General features: G+C 39.3%; 1 protein-coding gene across 5 annotated transcripts in view; it reads left to right on the top strand.

Annotated features, from left to right (window-relative positions):
• THRB (thyroid hormone receptor beta) overlaps positions 1-15,712 on the top strand; it is a 167,742-nt gene that overhangs the window by 30,203 nt on the left and 121,827 nt on the right. Inside the window, exon 3 of one of the 5 annotated variants that reach the window (XM_052692243.1) lies at positions 11,834-11,862. The exons of 3 other annotated variants lie outside the window; for them this stretch is intronic. The gene's annotated coding sequence lies outside the window, so the exon portion shown is untranslated. Of the gene's footprint in view, positions 1-11,833; positions 11,863-13,283; positions 13,339-15,712 lie in introns of those variants that run through there. One more of the 5 variants, XM_052692244.1, reaches the window with a different exon arrangement.

Below are 15,712 nucleotides of genomic sequence, written 5' to 3'. Positions count from 1 at the left end.
CACCTTGTGATACTACTGCTGGGTACTCTTTAGAGATTTTGACCCTCAGCATTGATATGCAGTGGTAAAAATATATTTGCTTTGAACTCCCGGAGGCACAGTGCTCGATGAGGCATATGTACCACCTTGTTGAAAAGTAGATGAGCTTTTATTACTGCTGTTTTGCTTTTTTTTTTCTTTTTTTTCTTCTAAAATACAGGCAGAAAGTATTTAATTGTGAGAAATCTGTAATGTTTCCCTAAGTAAGGCAGAGGCTTGGTTTTTTATGTTACTGTTTGCGTCTTCACTTCTTTCCTACCTTGTCGGGAAAATCTTTTCTGTCATTTTGTTTTGTTTCAGGGAAAATGAGCAAGGAAAGTGGGCTTTTCCTTTTCTCTGAATTATGATGCCACTCTGATAACAGTTACAGGATTACTTTATTTTGCTGTTTTTCAGCACCAAATACGGGATCTCACATTTTTGAAAGTGAGTCATGACTTGGCCCGAGTCCATCTTACAGTGCATAACCTAAAACATCTGAAAGATGGTATTCAGTTCTTACTGGAAACAGGGTTCTTCTACAGATATTTTGGTTTGTCAGTGAAATGCCCAGACATCCAAAATCACTACTGTTAACGATATGTGCAAATATAGCTTATTGGGTTTAATTTCAGACTGTGGTTGAATGCTTTTCATTATTTGAAAAAGATTAAAAACAAACAAATGTGTGCATATACTTGTAATTACATAACACAATGTGATGTGATTGTGTTATAGCTTATTATGTATTTCATTATAAAACAACTACATTACTGTCTGTATTGTTATACAGGGAAGGCCAAAAGGAGTAACTGATGGCTAGGCAGTGTATTAGATGTAGCTCATTTTTATGATCCAGTCTGACAGATGGTGTAGTTGCACAGCCATAAGCTATTGTGGTCTTGGTTTCCCAAACTCCAGACAATTCTGGCTGCAGGCCTGGCAGCACTGAGTGATGTAGTGGCTCTTCCTCCTTTGGCTGTCAGTGGTGGCACTGCTACACATGATCATGAAGCAGCAGATTCAGCAGGGGAGGAGGCAAGAGGAAGGATGCTAATAGAGTAGTGTGTGAGGAATGGGTACATCTCAGGGAGCAACATGTAGGGCTGTATGGAAAGTAGCACCTCCTGTTTTATTATGTTGGCCCACGATGTCACTTGGTGGTATGGTGTAGAGGTTGAACCTCCCCAACAGTATTCCGTTCCATTCTGTCGCTGTGTGACTGACGGCAGCAGAGGGGCAGTGGGACACAGTGGTGACGTGGAATACGGATGAAGCAGAGGTGTGGCGCTGAGTTCCTCTGTGTGGAAAAGATGGCGCCCATTGACATTCACCAGCACTGGACTTCACCAGCGCTGAACTTTCCTGAAGACCAGGCAGTGGATGTGAGCACAGTGAGGTGGTGGGTGATGCGTTTCAGCAGCTGCAGCAGCGACAGTGGATCTCCTCCACTGCTGCACGTTTTTATGAGTGCGGCATGCAGGCTCTTGTTCGTGGCTGGCCAAAATGCATAGCTAGTGGTGGTGACTGCCCTGAAAAATAATGTTTTGTAGCTGGGAATTTGTTCTATCAAATAATGTTATTGTGCTCTTCGTATCTGTTGTAGTTTCCATGACAATAAAAGGAAGGTGTTACTTTCGGAGCAATACATAAAACCTCAGGAAAGTTCTCAGAACAGCAGCACAGCAACCATGATTGTCATTAAACAGCAATTTATGTATCAACAGGGAAAAGCAGAGCAGTGTTTATTTCTGCCAAGGAGACATTTCTCTTGTCATGTCATCAGTAAATATGTCTCAAGATAACCTGGATCTGTACATTGTCACCAAAGAGCAGCTATAGGGCAGTCCTTAAGCATTGTCTTGTTGGCATGTTTCATTCAGAAACGCTATTTCTCTGCAGTGCTAAAATAATGGTTACAAATCTTTTGAAAATCATAAAGGAAAAGATGTGGTTTCAAGTAGATGGGGCCAATACAGTCATCTTCTGTGTTTACAGTATGTCTTTCAAGATAGCATAAAATGAATAATTCAAAAATGATTTAGGAGTTCACCATGGATACATCCTGTGTGACAGGCTTACAGTTCATTATTGTTTTGAAGGAAGAAATTATGTAAAAAATACAAAGAAATCTAAAATAATTCCTTGTACTATGTAGAAGTTCATCAGAATAACCTGATTATAGCTGTCAGCATTCAGTGGAAGACATGTTCATGGTTAATTGTTTTGATTCTTCATCGGTGAGGAAACCACCAAATATTCTGTCCAAGTTGCTAAAGATGCCATCCAAAATGCAGTCCAAGATTTTGATTAAAACAGAGTATATGTCTTCTGCACAATGAGATGTTGTTACTGGATCTAATTAATGATGAACTATTGGAACCACAGTAGGACAAAATAAAATAATGATTCAGATAAGTTATAGGGTTTTTCCATTACATAGTCCTTATGAACCAGCCCAAATACCAATGTTTTAAATTAAGCCTGAAATTAAAAAAAAAATATTGAAATGTTGTATGAAAGAAAAGCTCTTCTGGTTTGTAAATTAAAAATGTGGATCTCTGCACTGTTGAAATTAAACTGTAACATTCAGCTGCTTTGTCATATTGTTCTTCTGATGCATTTGCTGAACAAAATTCCTTCCTTATAAAAGAAGCAAAACATCGTATGAGAACCTTTTCTGAACAAATTAGAGAAATAAAAAAATATGTTATTTTGTGTCTAACATTCCCTGTGGATGCCTCCCCCATATTTTCTCCAGTTGCTTCTCTGCCCCTTTTCTGTACTAGTGTGTTATGAGAATCTCCTCTTCCCATCAGCTTCATGTTGAGCTGGAAGGAGGCTGGAGGTTGATGCTGCCCACTTCCCCTGCCTGCAAATGCAGATCACTTGCCCCTATGTGCTGTGGTTTGTTACACTTGCTCATCCTTTTCACTTCTTCCTGCAGCTTCCCATTGCACTGCCTTCGTGCATGCCTGTCCAGCTCAGGGATCTATGCCAGAAGTAAAAAATTATTTTAAAAAGCCATTCTAGTAGGACACATTACTCAGAGTATTTGGCATCTGTTGCATTGGAACTGAATTTCTGCTTACTTTCTGACTGCTGTTGTGACTCTCTGCATCCAAGCAATTAATCATCAGCTGGTGGACTTTTTTTTATCACATATAGTATTAGCAATTATTTTGGGTGTTGAAGGGTAAAAATCTCGTGCCTAAGTCTTCATGATATTGCCTCCCAGCAATTAATTATTTACAAAAGTTGAACTATGGCGATGAATCACTGAGGTTTGGGGAAGTGACTTCAGGTTAGTATATTGTTTCTTGAATGACAGTCAAATTCTTCTGTTTTTAGTAATTTTAGGAGTAAGCCAGTAGGATCAAAAGGATTTCAGTGTAACTTTATTAAAATTTCGTAAGATTTCTGGAGAGGAGGAGACTCAGGAGAGACCTTATCACTCTCTACAATGACCATGATGTGAAAGGAGATTGTGGCAAGGTGGAGGCCAGCTTCTTCTCCCAGGTAACTGGGATGGAATGAGAAATAATGGCTTTATGTCGTGCCAGAGGAGGCTCAAGTTGGATATTTGGAAAAATTTCATCTCAGAAAGTATGGTGAGACACTGGCACAGGCTGCCCAGGGACATGGTGAAGTCACCTTTCCTGGAGGTGTTCAAGAACCATGGGGATATGGCACTGAGGGACTTGGTTAGTGGGCATGGTGGGGATGCATCACGGCTGGGCTAGATGGTCTTAGTGGTCTTTTCCAACCTTAATGATTCTGTATTCTAAGACTGTCTTGACTTTGTGATTTGAAAGTTTGCTCTGCTCTGCTGTCACTTAGTGCTAACTGAAACAGGTACACGGTATCGAATCCAGCCTGCTTAACAGACATTGGAAGAGCCTGCAGGCATCCTTTAAAGGATGACACGCACTGAAAACCCCTTTTATGGCAATGTCATAGAAGGGTCTGTAGCATAAATGATGATAATTCTCAGAGGATTTCTATAAGATATGATTTTGCTTATAACATTTCCTTTAATACACCCTTGCGCATAAACCCTGTCAGTGTAATTACGGCTTTGTAAATCCCCACTGTTTATTAGTAACAAGGGATTTGTCTGTTGAGTTACAGCTGCAAATACCTCATAAACCTGGCAGCTGGTATTACTGTGATACGCTGGAGGAAAGAAAAATCAACATTCCAATACCATTGTCTTTCTAAAAACACAGAAATGTAAATTAATTTTTTTGCAGAGTATCCGTGATGTGAAAACTGGCACTTTCCCTCTTTCTGCTGTACATGCAGTTAGAAGTTTTCAGTGTGAGTGATTGTAGTTTTCAACGTGAGTGCCTGGATGGAATTTCTCCTCATCTCCTTGGGTAGAAATAAACGCAAAGGACTATTGCAACAGAATGGTTTTGATGCATGCCTATGTACTTTGTAAACAAATGTTTAAATCTGTCAGTTTGTCTCTTAATTAGAGCTTAGTTTAGTTCCACCCTTTAGAAAAAACACGGAGCTTCACTGTGATTAAGCTTAACTCCAGAGAATAAAGCAAGTATCATTTCTTAAGGCTTTTATCCTGTTAGCTTAGCCGGAAAGTCTTAACTAAACAGTATTTTGAATTTACTCATAGTTGGTTATCTCTAGCAAAGGATTTTATTCTCCATAGCTGTGCTTACCACCAGCTATCCAAAAATGAAGTTAGGCAGCTGACTAAGTGGAGTTGCCATTCAGTGCAGGTGTGTGTGTGCTGTGTATGTTGTGCACAGGGGCACGTTTTCCAAAATACTTTTGAGAAATGGCTGTTTCATTATCTATTTCTTACAAAGGCAGCCAATGTACCTTTTGAGAAACACATCCCAGCAGAATTGCTGGCCTTCTTAAAATCGTTAGTGTGCCATAAACGAGAAGAAATAGGTCTCCACTTTAAACTTGCTTTGAGCTTTCACATGACAGATTAGCATTTTATTTATTTAGTCCTAGGGGTTTTTTTGTAGCTTCCCAACTATGAGCAAAGCTGAAGGGACATGTTACCTGCTCAAGTCACGCAGCCTGTGGCCATGGCTCTGAGTTGCACTGGGACATGTGCTACACAGGGCAATTAATAAGGCATGTGCCATACCAGTAGAGAAAATTGAAAAAAAGAATTTATCAGCCAAAATTTCATTGGGATCCTAAAGCAGTTATTGTGCTATGGGCTAATTCATCATACTTTGTGTTTTTTTTCTCCTTTTTATTAAAAACACATATTGAACCTCTACTTTCATAATACTTTTTTGCTTTGATTTTGGATGGGAATTACTGTAAGAGCTGCATTCCAGTGTACTGGTGTCAGGGATATCATCTGCCATTCCAGGGAGTGCATGTCACCACTGACTTAGTTTTTAGAAAAACGCTGTGGGAAACACGATATATCCTGAGTGCACATTGAGTAGGTGGGGGCTGCCAAGCTTTAGGCTTTGTAACGTTTTGGATTGGGACTGGCATCCTGGAGAAGATGTTGTGGTGAGGCACGTCATGTTTCATTCCGGGACTCTGCAGTGACCTGCACAGGCTGCGGATGTTGGGCAGCAGAATTTACTGTACGTTCATTCTTGAAGGTTCTGGCTTCTCCATTGTGCCATTTCATAGGAGACAAACAAAGGACAAATAAACCAACCTTAATTGTTCTCATTACAGTGGGGTGGTTATAAGCAGAAAGGTATGTGCTTTCCGATCAAGGCTTTGAAGGTCCCAGTCTTAGTTCTGCTGCAGTTTATTTTTATCCAAACTCACAGTGATTAAAATCAGGCAACTAGTTTGAACCTAAGGATGAAATTCACCTCACCGTGATCTGGCTGTTTCAGCCTGTCTGCTCTCTGGGTTCCTCTTCAGTAAGCTGATGATGGAATCCCAGGCTGTTGTGTGCACCTCCTGGCTCAGAAGTGGCCACTTCCACCAGTAGCTGCAGTGCACGGTTAAATACATGTGGAATTGGTACCCGTACAGTCTCTCAAACTTTACATTTCACCACTGTCGTGCATTGCATTGAAAGCCTGAAGTCAGATCTGTGACATTTGGGGCAGTACTCAGAGAAGCAGTGAACACTGACAGTTCAAAAATGTGCACAAAGGGTTGTTTTCAGCACCTTCGTGCATTTCTTAATGGGATTCTTGAGCTGAGGTTTTCAAGCCTAGGCTGAATGGAAGGTTTCTGAGTGAGTGCAGTGTGAATCATGGCCCTAACTTTGGTAGCCCTGGGTTGGGCCCTAAGGGATGACATCCTTGGAAAAGTATCTTTCAGAGGAGAAGAGAGTTGGTTTTATGGCATATGACTAAGTTATGCAAAGAGAGAACAGCTGCCTTTTTCTGAGATCTGCTTAGCTGTGTTGAATTTTATGAAAGCCCAGCCTAAGAGTAACACGTTAGCCTTTCTTTTAAGTGACACAAATAATAGAATTTGTAAAAAGAGTAGAAAAATTTGTGGATTTGAAAGAATTAATTTAAATACAATTTTTATTCTAAAAATAAATCAATTTATCTTTGTCCTTTTGAAGTCTAGGAACATTGTGATGTTTATATTTATAGTATAAATACAATTTACTATAACTGAACTCGAATGCTTATTAGCCAGAATATCTTTTGATCTTGTTAATTCCTCATTAAAACAGAGATTTGTAATTGAAATGCTGTGAAAGCAGGACTATGGACTTTACAGTCATGGATTCACCACATACTGGAGAGGACAGTAGCTTCTGAACAGCACCTGGATTGCACTTCCATATCTTCACCAGTAAAGTACCTGTGAAAATGTCAGCTATTTAGGATGCTCTCAGGCAATGACAGTAACAGTGATAACAGCAGTGGTCATTTTTGGTTCCTTGTTATTCCACCTCTGAACTACTAGGATAAGCTACCTGGCTTAGAGTTGTCTTCTTCAGGCTTGCAAATCACTGACTTCTATCATTTTGGTGACAGCCAGTCATCAAAAGCAGTAATAAATGCTGACTGAAGAAAGAGGCTTGTGCTTGGTGTTCAGCTCTTTCTTGGGGAGAGGGACGAGCTTGAAGTGGTAGCTTCATACCTGTCTGTGCTGTTAGGGAGCCAGAACAGGGACTGTGTGTTTCTCTTGCAGTTGGTGATTGTGTGTAACCATCTATAGCTACGGGTGGGGTTGCGTTCAGTTTTTTTGGCAACGATGGTTAATTTTTAATCTATACATATGCCTTACATGGAGCTGTTTTATGTGTTGTCTGCCTTCCAGCTATGATCTTGTCTTTGCTGTCCAACCTAAACATGGGCTTTCTTCTAGCCTTTTATCCTGCAGATAACGTATACCAGCATGGTAATTATGATTAGCATTGTACTAGCAGTAAACATTCTCAGGATGCATCTGTATGTTGCAGGCTGTGCAAACAGGCACATCTACTGCCTTCCCATACCCGCAGAGGCTGACTCACACTGAGGAAACACCAAGCGATTCAAACTGTTGTGTAGAGTTTCAGAGATGAAAGTGCCTGTCACAGTTCAGACTTTGGCAAAGTCATGGCTTTTCTCTCTGCAAAGTGGACGCACAACTTGCTAACTGCTGTGACTGTTAGAACTGTGAAATCAAATGGCCTTGAGTCAGGAGCAGTGGGCAGTAAGGATTACATTACTTTTCTGTGCCTGTTGAGGAGGAACTTTTCTGAGGGAGGTCTATGAGATTATCCATGGTTTTTGTTGTTGTTGTTGTCATTTGTTTTTTAACTCTTAAGTGTTTTAATTCACGGCGGGAGCTGCTTGAAGTATACAACTGAAAGCTAAACTTAAAGGAGTGGCTTTGGGAATTAATTTATCTCCTGCTCAGGATTCTTCATCCCCCACCACTTTCTTTTTTTCTTCCTCAATTCTTGTTTTGGAGTGAGAAATCAGTGGCTTTTCCAGGCTCAGTTGGCTTCCTTGGGTATTTCACGAGAAAGGCAATGGTAGATGCTTTGCTCAATCAGTCTCCATGTGGAGCTCTAAGCATCAAACCATCCTGCAGGGACCATAGAAGTAAACTGAAGCAAAGTCTGGGGTGATGGTGAGTTTGTACTTGTACCTTTGGGTAACTAAAGAATTTTTTACCTAGGTGTTTCTCTGTAATTGAAAAGATCTGTGAAGGATTTCAGGAGCCTAACAGTAATTTGTAATAGGATTAATGGGATTTTGTTGGATAAGGATAAATATGTAAGAGAAAAAGGAGTGCCTTATCCCTATAAATGAATACCTGTTCAAAGACTTAGGCAGAATATATCATTTATATCTAAATTTTGTGAAATGCACCTGGATGCCTTTTGTCCTACTGTGTATTGGATAAGTGCTGAATCATTTGGAAAGAATTTGTTTTAGGTGTTTGGGTGTATTCCTTATGGGGATCAAAACTATGCTTTGCTTAATGGTAAAATGTTTCCATAGCTTCAGCTTTGCAATATCTACTCAAGGATATGCAACAGAAAAGGTGAAATAAAAACGATTGAAACAAGAAGGAGCCCTTTTAGGCATACTGCTCCATTCTGTCAAAGGTTTTCATAGAATCATAGAATCACCAAGGTTGGAAAAGACTTCTAAGATCATCCAGTTCAACTGTCCACCCATCACCAATATTTCCCACTAAACCACGTCCCTCAGTACAGCATCTAAACATGTCTTGTACACCTCCAGGGATGGTGACTCTACCACCTGCCTGGCAGCCCATTCCAGTGCCTGACCACTCTCTTGGAGAAGTATTTCCTCACGTAAAGAAGGAATTTTTCCTCTATGTTAATTCCACTGTTCAGTCAGTTTGGCAGTATTAATTTTCTGAGTTTTGACCGGAGTCGATCTTTTGAAGAATTGCTGAAATTATAGAGCCTTTTGTCACTGAGCATGGATTGTTATCTGCTTTATTTGACATCATGTTATTGATTTTCTTTTGAGATAGTATATTAGAAACCCTTCAGAGTGCATCTGAAGTCAATCCAGTTGGTAACAGGCAACAAGTACAGTTTTTACTGTAAATTGGCACACTTAAAAAAAAAGAGACATATGAATATTGCAATGAAAGTCTTTTTTTGGTAGAGATCTTCCCCTTCATCTGAGCAAGCAAGTCATTAAGTATGAAAGCAGCGTAGGCATTTGACAGGATATGTTGTATTTTTAACATGGATGCTGAGAGCCCACATGGGCTTCTGTCACACTATCAAGGGCAGATAAGGCAGGAAGCTCTACAGGTCTTCTGCAGGGAACACCAGGGTGGTTTGGGACACATTAAGTGGAAGGTTCTATCTGGTTGGATAGAGAAAGAACATATAAAGGTGGAAAGAAGCTCCTTTCTACCTGAGGAAGAGCAGTATCATGCCTTTATTTCTCTAGGGCATGGTCTTTTTGGTCAAATGTCTATTGACATCATCAAGCTAGGAAGGCAGTGGGTCACAGAATAATTGAATCTTAGAATAATTAAGGTTGGAAAAGACCACAAAGATCATTTAGTTTAAGCATCGACCCATCACCATCATGCCCACAGAACCATCTCCTCAGCACCACATCTACACTTTTCTTGACAACCACCAGGGACCCGTGAGAACACCTGATGGGAGGTGCTCACGGCATCATTATAGGTTGCCTTGTTATCAGCAACTAGATCAGATAAGATAATCTTATGCAAAATCTTTCATTAAGCATGTTAGAATGTATTTTTTTTCTTCTGGGTGTCATAAAACTCACCAGAGTAAGATTTCATTCTTCTTCTAAAAATAGTATAGTAGTAGGATAACTTAAATATGCTTCAAAGCAGTCCACACTGCAAGTGTTTCTGGCATAAAAATATTTTGCTTCAGAAGGTGTGGATCTTGTCACAGGTCCAAAGTGACTTCTGGTCTTCTTCAGACTTGCCTCTGGGCCTGCTTTGTGACCTCTGGGCCATTCTTTAAGATATTCCTTTCCCTACCCAAAAAATCACGTGCTGATCCCGTAGACTTTGTGCTGTGGACCACTGTAGTTTAGGGACAGGTGAGTAATGAATCAGATGTAAGATGTCCTCAGTTGCACTCTGTCTAGCTTCAATGGATGTTCTGCGTGAGAAAAGGTAAGAAGGACTTGGCTCGTGCTGTAATAAATCCCATTCAATCCTATTGAAACCCTATGTATTATCCAGTGATACAGTACCTACTGGTCCTGTCCCTTTATTCCTGTAATGTATGTAAAACCTTTCTTAAGTTATCTCTAATGGTGACCTGAAGCCAGATTGATAAGCATGAAGTAATCTACATGTTTTACTAGCTGATTATCAGAAAGAGATGTAGAAAATTAAACCTATGAGATTTTATGTATTTCACAAAGTGATAAAATGAACTTGCAGTTATTCCTCTTCCTTTAAAGGTATATACATGTGCAGATGCTCAGCTGTGGTAAATCAGACTTCGTAAACATCAGCTCTGATGAGCTGATTCCTAGAAGTCAGAGATTTCATGCCTTTTTCACAAAATGGGTGTTTAATGAATTTGTGCACTTCAGTAATGTTTCTTTTTATCTCTGCTGTTTCTGAAATAAGCTCATATTTGGTCTCTCTTAAAGTACTGGCTGAACATACTCTGTTAGTGAAGGAGGATTCTACAATTCACCTAAGATTTACTTGCCTTAGATTAACAGATCAGCAGCCATTCTTAGAAGACATCATTATTGACATTTCTTTCTCCCTCCAGAGTGGCATTTTGATTGTAGAGCTGAGAATTTTATCTTCAACCATTGCACAGATCCCATAGTTAAAGGCCAAGCTTTGAATTAGTCACTAACATAGATTAATGAGTTCTCTTCATATTTTTCCTTCATCTGTGAAATTCCAGATGTATTGTTTGATGGATAGGGAACTGTATAGCAAGTGCCAGAGGCTGAGACCCTTGCACTAGATGATTTTCTCTGTTTTCTACAAATACCATTTACTGGTCATTTTCCTAGACTCGACTTTTTGTTCTCTACTTTATGCTGCACATTGTTCTAATTTAGAAAATGAAATCAGATGATGAGATTCAGTTCTTGTATATACGTATTTGTGGCAGAAATTCCTATTTGCTCCAGAGTTACCAGAATCCAATTCCCACCTATATTGTTGATACCTGTAGGTAGTTCTCATTGGCTGTAAAGGATGGAACAAGTCACAAATAAATGAAGTATTATTTTTGCAGGCCTCAAAATTCATCAGTTGTTCTGAGTCATACTGAAACTTTTTCAGCACAGTGTCACAGCTTACTCTTTTGGGATTTCATGATGTACATTGGGAAGCTGTTGGCACATGTGTCATTTAGAGTGGATTAGCTGAAGCAGATGTTAATGAAATTGGATTGATGTTTTCATTCTTTTACAACTGGTGCCTATTTTGGGATGGAACAGAACCTACTTTATTTAAAAAAAAAAATAATTAAACAATTTCCAGGCTTTGAATGTTTGTCTTACAAGAAACAATATTCACTGTTAAATGAAGGTAGCAGCGATACAAATACTGATCATAAAGTTCTGCTTGCAGTGAAAATAAACCTACAAAACATGCCTAACCTGCAGTTCAGGCAGTGAATTGCCTAGATCAGTTGTTTGAATTTTTGTTTCCCAAATATTTGAAATGCTTGTTGAGAAACAATGGCTAGCAAAGATTGCAAACAAATAAACAAACAAACAAATGCCTCCCTGCCAAAGCGTTGAGAATGATAAACATTCCAAAAAAATGGAAATTCATTTCTGTTATATTAAAAGACACCCACTGCTTTTGTGTTAATTGAAACTGAAATAGAGTACCTTTTTACCACATAGATCTTTAATACAGATTTCTTTACTCTTTTCAGTGAGAGAACAGAAATGAAGCTCTAGTAAGGTAAGATTTCTTTATTCCACTTCAGTAAAATACTCAAGTCAAACACAGGTAATTTCACATTTGCTCAGTGTTTCCGAGTAGATCCTAGATATGGCACAGGTCAGCATATTAAAACAAACTAAAAAGGAAAGAAGATAACATTGCAGCATGAATCAAACAGTATTTCATAGAATCATAGAATCATTAAGGTTGGAAAAGACATCCTAACCATATCTTAACCATATTGCCCAGCCATCCACCTAACACCAATATTGCCCACTATAAACCATGTCCCTAAGCACTGCACTTACCCTTTCCTTAAACTCTTCCAGGGATGGTAACTCTGTCACCTCCCTGCGCAGCCCATTCCAGTGCCTCACCACTCTTACTGAGCCAATATTTCATCTTTTAAATATAATAAATACAATAAAATACCTGCATAGATTTGGAAATGTCTTTTTGCTAGGAAAATTTACAGGCTATTATTTTTCATCAGACTATTGATTTCATTACTCAGTCAATTAGAATGTTGTAAGGGAAACTTTCTTGCAGTTTGAAAATGAAACGTTGGTGTACATACTGATAAAATAAGTAACTTCACACCAGATTTTTAGTTTATGAGTTGTAGTGTTGAGAGCTTATGTATTACAGTCAAATAAATGGGTCTGTAAAGAAGGAGCAAACTCTTCTAGGAGTATCTTCTGCAAGATATGGTTTAGTAGGTTTAGTAGCTTGTGGTAGCAGTGGTAATGAGAAGATGGCTGGACTAGGTGATCTTATAGGTCGTTTCTAGCCTTGTGATTCTATGATTCTCTTTAATCTTCTTCTATGCAACATAATTCAGGCTGCATTCTGAAAGAAGATACTATATGCACCTGCTGATAAGCAAAAGCTAAAAGTGCTCTTCCTGTACATTACTAACTAGAAGAGGTGTTAAAAAAATGGAGTTTTAATCTTCATTTCTTTCACCAGTAGTCGTCTGCTGCCTCATCCAGAACACTGTAGGCTTACACCATGAAACAGCAATGTCAAATAACATAATCAGGTGTGTGACAGCAGGCTGTTCTGACAGGCACGCTGCAGTATGAACTCCTTTGGAGAATAACAGAAATATACAGTTACTTTTCAGTCACTGTTTTTCAGGTGATTTCTTAGTTTCTGTAGCCATTCATGGGATACTGAGGAAGGAAAGTGTTTTATCTGCAATTGTTTTCCTTTCTGCCCATATCTGCCAGATTTGGATTTTATCAGTTGTTGAAGTAAAAGCTTTTGGAGTTTTTATCTGGGTTCTGTGCACCTATTTCAAGTCAAATTCCTTCCTAACAGAAGTGCAATGAAAAGGAAGAATTTTTAAATCACTGAAATCATAAACCAGTAAAACTTGATACATCCATATAAACTGTGTTGCTGATTTCTAGAGGAGCATCCTTGGAATAGAGAAGAAGGAGACTAGAAAACAGTTAGGCTATGTGGAATGGAAACTGTTTGAAACCACAAGTGAGTAGAGATGTGAAATATTAATGGGAAAAAACAGAAGTGTTGTGAAAAAATAATGAGGTGTCATACCACATTTTTTGTTGTGGAAAATTTTTAAGTGGTGTTGTAAATAGCAGACAACCTAGGTTTGGATATTCCTGCTCTGTATTAGTGCATAGAGTATATGTCTGTGTGCATGTATTTGCAGTTATGAAGGTGTATGCATATATAATACATCTGAGAGACAGAAAGATAGATGCTTCTGTTCTGCACCAAATCTGTGCAAAGGACTGAAAGCCCTTCTGGCATACAGTTACAGAACTTCATGTGTTAAGAATCACATGGGTAGTACAGGGATTTAATAAATTCCAGAAGCAGTTCTCGTTCTGAGCAGTCTCTGTGCACTGATCTCATCAATTTCTATGTTCTAGAGAGGACACTAGTCCTCCTATCTCCTTACCTGGATTCAGCCATATGAGAGCTGAGCAAATGTTGCAAAAGTGAATTAAGCTTGCTCTTTTTTCAGTTGATCACCTAACACAAGAGAGCCTTATGAGGAGCCTCTGTATGCTACAGTAATGTAAACTTCCAAGTAATATGCCTAGGTAATACAGCATGACAGCAGTAGTGGAAATTTACGCGTTTTCTTTCACGGAGTCACAACTGGAAGTGGTTCAGGGTACATATTGCTCACTCCTAGATTTCTGCCTTGGCAATGCCTGCAGAAGTACTGGTTCATTCCATTAACAGAATTTTTATGTGATTTTGACACATGAGTAGGAGAACCCACCTGCCACAAGCCATCAATTACTTTATGAATTAGCTGCAGTAACTAGCGATCTGGTTGGAGCTTGCAATTATCGATTGAGATACAGGAAACACTCCAGATTGCAGTGCTGTTTGTCCCAAATTTCTGGGTTTTACAAACATGTTCCTGCGATGAAAGCTGGGAAAGCTTGTTAAAGATCTTCAATGCCTTCTCCTTGTACTTGAATTGACTTCTCAAGTCTATATAGTGAAAGCTCTCTGTAATACCACCAGGAACACTAACCCCCAGCAGCTGTGTGCGTTGGATTCAGGAATCTCTGTTTTGATTTGCCAAGCAGTAGGGAAACTATTTATCTGAAGTCAGAGAATTTTGAGGTGTGATGTGGTTAGCATCTAAAAATATCTATGTAGGAAGATAGGATAGGGCTCCAACAGACATAGACACACAGCACGATAAGCAAGTTCACATTGGAAATATGATACCGTAGGTGTAATTAACCATTGGAAATGCTTAGAAAGGAATGTGGTAGATCACTTAGAGTAATTAAATCAAGATTAGATCTCCTTCTGAGATATCTTCTAGAGGAGTTACAAGTTCTTGCGCTTTGTAAAGAAATTGCTGCGTGAAGTATTATGGCCTGTGCCAAGCAGGAAGTCAGTCCAGATTACCATAATAGTTCCTTCAGGCCTTCTAAATCCACATATCCATGAACAAAGGCTCTGATGTGGTACAGGCACCCACAGAATTTCCAAAATCACCACTGGAGCAGCTCTCTCTTGTTTCAGTGGTGACTTATAAGAACCCTGAAAAGGCTGAAAAGTCTTTGAGCAGGTTGGTGAAGAAGCTCAGTAGAGGGTACTGAGTAGAGCGCCACTGAATTGGCAGGTTTTTAGCCTGCACTAATGCATGCTGGTGATGAACCAGTTTCTGTTACTGCTTGATCCACAGGCATGTTTTTCTACATATATCTTCTAAATTTTACCAGACTTCCTTAATAGATTGCATTTATGTTAAGATCACTAAAAAGCTGTAATTTATATGTGACAATTATTGAATCCCTTCTGCCGTATAACTAAAATGGAAAAAATTGTCGAGATCAGAATGGCGTCGTCCTACTGCACCTGTATAGCATAGCATGGAATGTAGAATCTGATAGGACAGAATAACTAAATACTGTGTTGGCCATATGAGGTTGTGAATAATTGCTCATTTTCATGTATTTCTGTCTCTGTTTAAAAACTAGCAAAAAAGCTGTTGTATAAAACCTTCAGAAACTAGAGCTTACCAGGCTGATTCAAGGGTGAAGCCAGGTACAGCAGAATATGTGTTCCAACACAGGTGATATCTGGCTTGCAGATGGGTGGTTGGCACCACATACTTCATTTGTTCCTGCACTCTGAATATCCCTGCTGCTCTCCCTTCCTGGAATAACATCTCTGTAAGTTCTGTATGTGGCTGTGAAACAGTCAGAGTGATGGCAACCATCTTCTATTATTTTTAATGGAAGCAGACACAGCAGTCTGCTGCAGTGCTGGCACATGGGTGCCTGGGGTAATGCTGTTGGATTACAGTTACACTGAGGAGAAAAGCACAAAGACCTGAAGTATCTCCATCTGATACTTCGTG

The sequence above is a fragment of the Tympanuchus pallidicinctus genome, unplaced genomic scaffold, assembly GCF_026119805.1.
Source record: "Tympanuchus pallidicinctus isolate F22 unplaced genomic scaffold, pur_lepc_1.0 scaffold3, whole genome shotgun sequence".
NCBI classification, from domain to species: Eukaryota; Metazoa; Chordata; class Aves; order Galliformes; family Phasianidae; genus Tympanuchus; species Tympanuchus pallidicinctus.
This window is presented reverse-complemented; position numbering and strand designations above follow the sequence as displayed.